The sequence below is a fragment of the Petaurus breviceps genome, unplaced genomic scaffold (genome assembly GCF_028583685.1).
Source record: "Petaurus breviceps papuanus isolate PSGF00001 unplaced genomic scaffold, PetGlider_PUasm1.0 184, whole genome shotgun sequence".
Taxonomy (NCBI): Eukaryota; Metazoa; Chordata; class Mammalia; order Diprotodontia; family Petauridae; genus Petaurus; species Petaurus breviceps.
Window position 1 is genome coordinate 2,947,682 of NW_027185793.1, and position 5,706 is coordinate 2,953,387.

Here is a 5,706-nt window from a genome sequence, read left to right on the forward strand (position 1 = left end):
GAACTTTAATCATCATTCACAAGTTTCTTGTGTTCTTTTTCTTAAACTAATTATCTGTTTGAAATAGCTCTGAAGAAAGTGGTACAAATTGCCAAGGGGATACTTCAGGACACTTTCTAAAAAGTCCTCAGATACTGTGAAACATAACAGGAGTACAGCAATCCCCTCTACTTCCCTTCTCTCCAGCTTTACAGGGAGTACCACCTGAGCACTTGAGTTCCCCAAGCAGATCTGTGGGGGCTATCTATGAGAATGAAGAGGTATTCAGGTGGATTAGGTCAGGGTTTGGGAAGAAAGAGTATACTTGGACCTAGGTCAGTTACTTGGTTACTTGTGACACTTGGTTGTAATCCTAGCTCTACAGAATATCATATTCCAAACCCTCCAAGCCTTTGCTGTAGAAATTGTTAAATCTTGTGTTATCCTAATTGTGACTCTGTGATATCTGAGTTGTTTATTATTGGCTGCTTGCAATTTCTTCTCCTTGATATGGGAGCTCTCAAATTTGGCTATAATATTCCTGGGAGTTTTCAGTTTGGGATCTCTTTCAGGAGTTGATTGGTGGATTATTTCAATTTCTATTTAGCTCTCTGGTTCTACAATATCAGGCTCTTTTTTCAATCATGGTTTTCAGGTGTTCAAAAATTTTTTTAATTATTTCTCCTTTTTTATTATGCTATTTATGGAAGTGCTTGTTTTATTCCATGAATTAAAAATAAGATAAATACAACTAAAAAATTTTATCTCTCCTTGATCTGTTTTCCAGGTCAGTTGTTTTTCCAATGAGATATTTCACATTTTCTTCTTTCTTTATTCTTTTGACTTTATTTTATTGTTTCTTGATTTCTCTTGGAGTTATTAGTTTCCCCTTGCCCAATCGTAATTTTTTTTTTCTTTTTTGCCTTTTGGAGGGCATTTGGGGTTAAATAACTTGCCCAAGGTTACACGGCTAGTTTTTTTGTGTGAGTGTTAAGTGTCTGAGGCCATAACAAAACTTGGGTCCTCCTGACTCTGGGACTGGTGCTTTACTCACTGCGCCACCTAACTGCCCCAATTGTAATTTTTTAAAATTATTTTCTTGGGTGGCTAGGTGGCACAGTGAGTAAAAGCACCAGCCTTGGAGTCAGGAAGACCCAAGTTTGGTTCCGGCCTCAGACACTTAACACCCACACAAAAAAACTAGCCGTGTAACCTTGGGCAAGTTACTTAACCCCAATTGCCCTCCAAAAGGCAAAAAAAAAATATTTTCTTCACGGTGCTTTTGTACCTCCTTTTCCATTTGACCAATTGTACTTTTTAAGGAGTTCTTTTCTTCAGTGAATTTTGTACCTCTTTTTCCATTTGGCCAATTCTGCTTTTAAAAAGGCTTCTTCTCTTTAGTGGATTTTTGTGTCTCTTTTACCCTTTGGCCTATTCTTTTTTTTATTAAAGGATTTACTTTATTTAATACTTTTTGTGGTCTCTTTACCAAACTGTTGACTCTTTTGTCTTGATTTTCTTGCATCATTCTCATTTCCTTACCCAGTTTTTCCTCTGCCTCTCTTATTTGATTTTTATGATCCCCTTTAAGCTCTTCTAGGAATTCTTTTGGGCCTATGATTAATTCTTATTTTTCTTTGAAGCATTGCATATAGCTGTTTTAACTCTGTTTTCTTCTTCTGAGTTCTTGTTTTGACCTTCCCTATCATCTTTTAACTATCTGTGGTCAAGTTTTTTTGCTCTCTGCTTATTTTTCCATCCTATTTTTTGATTTTCAACTTAATATTAGGCTTTGCTACTGAGATGGGGGGCATTTTCCCAAACTTTAGGGTTTTTTGTGCTGTTGTTTTCTGATCTAGCTGTGATTGTTGGTAAGTTTTCAGTTCCCCCAGGTGATGTGATCTAAAGAGAGTCATGGTCACTGTTCTCCTGGTCTCTGCTCTGGTCTGTGAGTTACCAAAAGTACTTTTTTTCATCTTGGACCTGTGACCTGTTCCTGTTCCTGCTACTTCTCATCCTGGCCCCAGGGACTGTGAACCAGAACTTGTATGGGCAGCCTAAGAGAGCCCTGCACCCAAAATTTCCTTCTGGCTAGTTGTCTTACTCCCTTACTGTGTGTGAGCTGAGAGCTCTAGAAACTGCAATTGCAAAATCAGTTTCCCACAAGGCCTGTGCTGAACTGAGCTCTACTCTAACCTTGGTGAGACACACTTTTCCTGCCAACCTATCTTAGACTGGGAAAGGAACTAAATGTACAAAAATATTCGTAGCAGTTTTTGTGTTGGCAAAAAATTGGAAATTGAGTGGATGTCCATCAATTGCTGAATGACTGAACAAGTTGTGGTATATGATTGTGATGAAATATGATTGTTCTATAAGAAATAATGAGCAGAATGCTTTCAGAAAAACCTGGAAAGACTTACATGAACCACTGCAAAATAAAATGAGCAGAACTTGAGGAACAGTGTACGTAGTAACAGCAATAGTGTAGGATGATCAGCTGTGAATGACTTAGCTATTCTCAGCAATACAATCACCCAAGACAATTCTGAATGATATATTATGAAAAATTCTGTCTACCTCCAGAGAAAGAACTGATGGAGTCTGAATACAAATCAAAGCATACATTTTTTAAACTTTATTTTTTGTGAGTGTGTGTGTGTGTGTGTGTGTGTGTGTGTGTTTGGTCTGTGTGTTCTTTTACAACATGACCAGTATGGTGTTGTAATATGAAATGACAGTGAGGGAGCCATTAATCATTTTAAATAAAGTTCTAATTGTGGAGCATAATTAACACGGGGACTGCCAGGGGTCATGTACCCAAATCAGGCATCCCTCAGCATATACATCTTGGTGTTTATATAGACAAAAGCCACAATATGAATGCTGCCAAGGAAAGCAAGCAGGGAAAAATACAGAAGCCAAAGGATAGCATTGCTTAACAATTGTTGCCCAGTGGCCAGTTTGTTGACCAACTGGAAAGTTCCAAAATCTATTTCAAGAACTGAACATAATGGGTGGTGGTGGAGGAAGGCTATGGGCTCCAGGTAGCAGGTTTGGGCAGGTTTACTTGGCAGGTTTGCTGCCTAGGCGGGCTTTGTCAGGTTTCCTAGGCAGCTCTCCTATGATGGGGAGAGATGGGGAATGTTCACAAAATGGGGGGTTACTGCAATGGAAATATGACTGAACATGTATAACCTATATCAAATGGCTTGCCTTTTCAGTGAGGTGGGAGGGAAGGAAAAGGAGGGAGAGTTTAGTACTCAAAATTAAAAAAAATTAATGTTAAAAATTGTTCTTTTACATGAAATTGGAAAAAATACAATATAAAAGACTATCTTGTTTATATAGTGATATATTTATATTAAATATACATAATAGTCAATAAACATGCATGAAGTGCTTACATCATGTTAGGCTTTGTGCTTAGTGCTGGGAATACAAAGAAAGGTAAAAGGTAGTTCCTGCCCTCAGAAAGCTCATTTAGTGGAGAAAGATAGTGAATGAAAAAAAAGACTGAAAAGAAGAACGTGATGATGAAGGCCTCCCACCAGGGGGAATGATGAGGCGAGTAGCCTGGGCCCCCTTCTCAAATAGAGGACCCAAGAAGCCCTGTCCAATGTCCACCTGATCAGAGACAACAAAGGAGTCCGAGAAACAGAAGGTGCTGAGAAAGTATGGGTTTCAGATTTGATGTGATTTTGCAGGAAGGCGAGTTCTGTCCAATATTGTCAGGAATGCTAAAGCTCATTAGCTGAGCCTCGAAAGGAAAATTAAGGACAATCAAAGTCTTTTTAAAAAGCTATGTTGGCGGGAAAAGGAAAACCAAAGAAGGGATAAGATATTTGTGTGGAGTAGAGTCCTGTGAGCTGGATCTAATAAGATTAAATTCAATGAGATAAATTGAAAAGTATTTAACTGGTACAGAAATTCATCTTTAATGTATAAGGAGGAGGTATGGTTAGAGAAAAGTTGTTCTAAAAAAATTTCTGAAGGTTTTAGTTGACTGAAATTCCAATGAGTCAGTGGTGTGATGTGGGAGCGAAAATGTGAGACATTCAGCTACATTGAGAGAGAGAGAGTATCTTTCAGAAACAGGGAGATTATCTGAATATAGGGAGATATCAGAATAGGGAGATTCATCTGAAGTTCTGTGTTCAGTTCTTAGTGCCACAGTTTAATTAGAATTTTGGCAGAAAGGAGAGTGTCCATTAAGAGGGCAATCAGGATAGCAAAGCACTGCAAGTCAATGTCATATGAGAATGGGTTGCAGGAACTGAGCACATTTAAACTGGAGAAGGGAAGGCAAAGAGAGGACATGATAGCTTAAAAGACTGTTGTGTAGAGAAGGGCTTAGGCCTGTTCTGCTTGGTCCCAGAGGCACAATTGGAAGGATTCGCCAAGAGGCAGTTATCTTGGATAACAAGAAAAACTTCCCAAGAACTGGAGCTATTCAGAAGGAGAATATAGAACTCACTACATTTAAGGGGATATCTTCAAGTTGAGGTTGACATTTTTAAGAAGATATCATTAGTGCACTGAATAGAGCACCAGCCCTGAAATCAGGAAGACCTGAGTTCAAATCCGGCCTCAGATACTTAACACAAAAACTAGCTGTGTGACCTTGGGCAAGTCACTTAAACACAATTGCCCTACAAAAAGCAAAGAAGAAGAAGGAAAAAGAGGAGGAAGAGGAGGAGGAGGAGGAGGAGGAGGAGGAGGAAGAGGAGGAGGAGAAGAAGAAATCATTAGCAACCTTGAAGAAAGCACTTTCAATCATGATGGGGAAGAAAGTCTGATTGCAACAGATACAGAAGTATCTGATAAGTAAGTGGAGGCAGTAAGTCTAAAGCTTTTCTCCCTTTTTACCTCACTTGATGAGCTATAGATAACCTTGGTGTGTGACCAAGTTTCTCATCCTATTCAAACACTCCACCTGCTAAATTACTTTTTATAGTCTTAATTACTTTTAGCATTTAGTTTAAAATCTATATTTAATTGATTCAAACTGAAGCCTGTGATTGAGATTGATCGATTGATTGTTTTTACATGGTTAAAGAACCAAGGTATCTTATCATTTGTTAAATGGGATGGGGTGACGTGATTGAGTAACTTAACCAGTCTTTACAGATTATTCATATAAAGATTTTATAGAAAGGAAAACAACACATAGATAATGATAATGTCCTTTTAGAATGTTTTAGGGGGAAATAAACCTTCATGAACTCTATTTTCCTGGAATCTTTCTGAGCTATATTGAAAATATAGTTTTTCTAAAATTCAATTATAGATGTTTTTAGTATGAATCAAACCTAGTAATTTTTATGCATTTACTTTTGGGGGGATCTCATTTCCACATATCCTTTACAACACATCAGCTATTCAAATTTTAGATTCCAGATATAATTGGTTCATTGTTATCAATGCAAAATAGATCACCACAGAACATTATCAAGTCTCTTCTATTTCATTCATCTATGAACACTATTATTATGATATTGCTCAGTTGGATCTCATGACAGGATTTCTTCATTCTCATTTCCCCTTCAATTCTTTTGTTATCATTGTTTTGGGAGGAAATCCTGCATATGATCTTTCATCTTACTCCTTCATGATGTTTGTCATGTGATCTTGTAGTGTTTTTTGTTTTTGTATTTTTACTCCCATACCTCTCTGCTTGGCAAGACCAAGTGTTTGCTGGCTGAGGAAATTGTGGAGCTCCTTTGT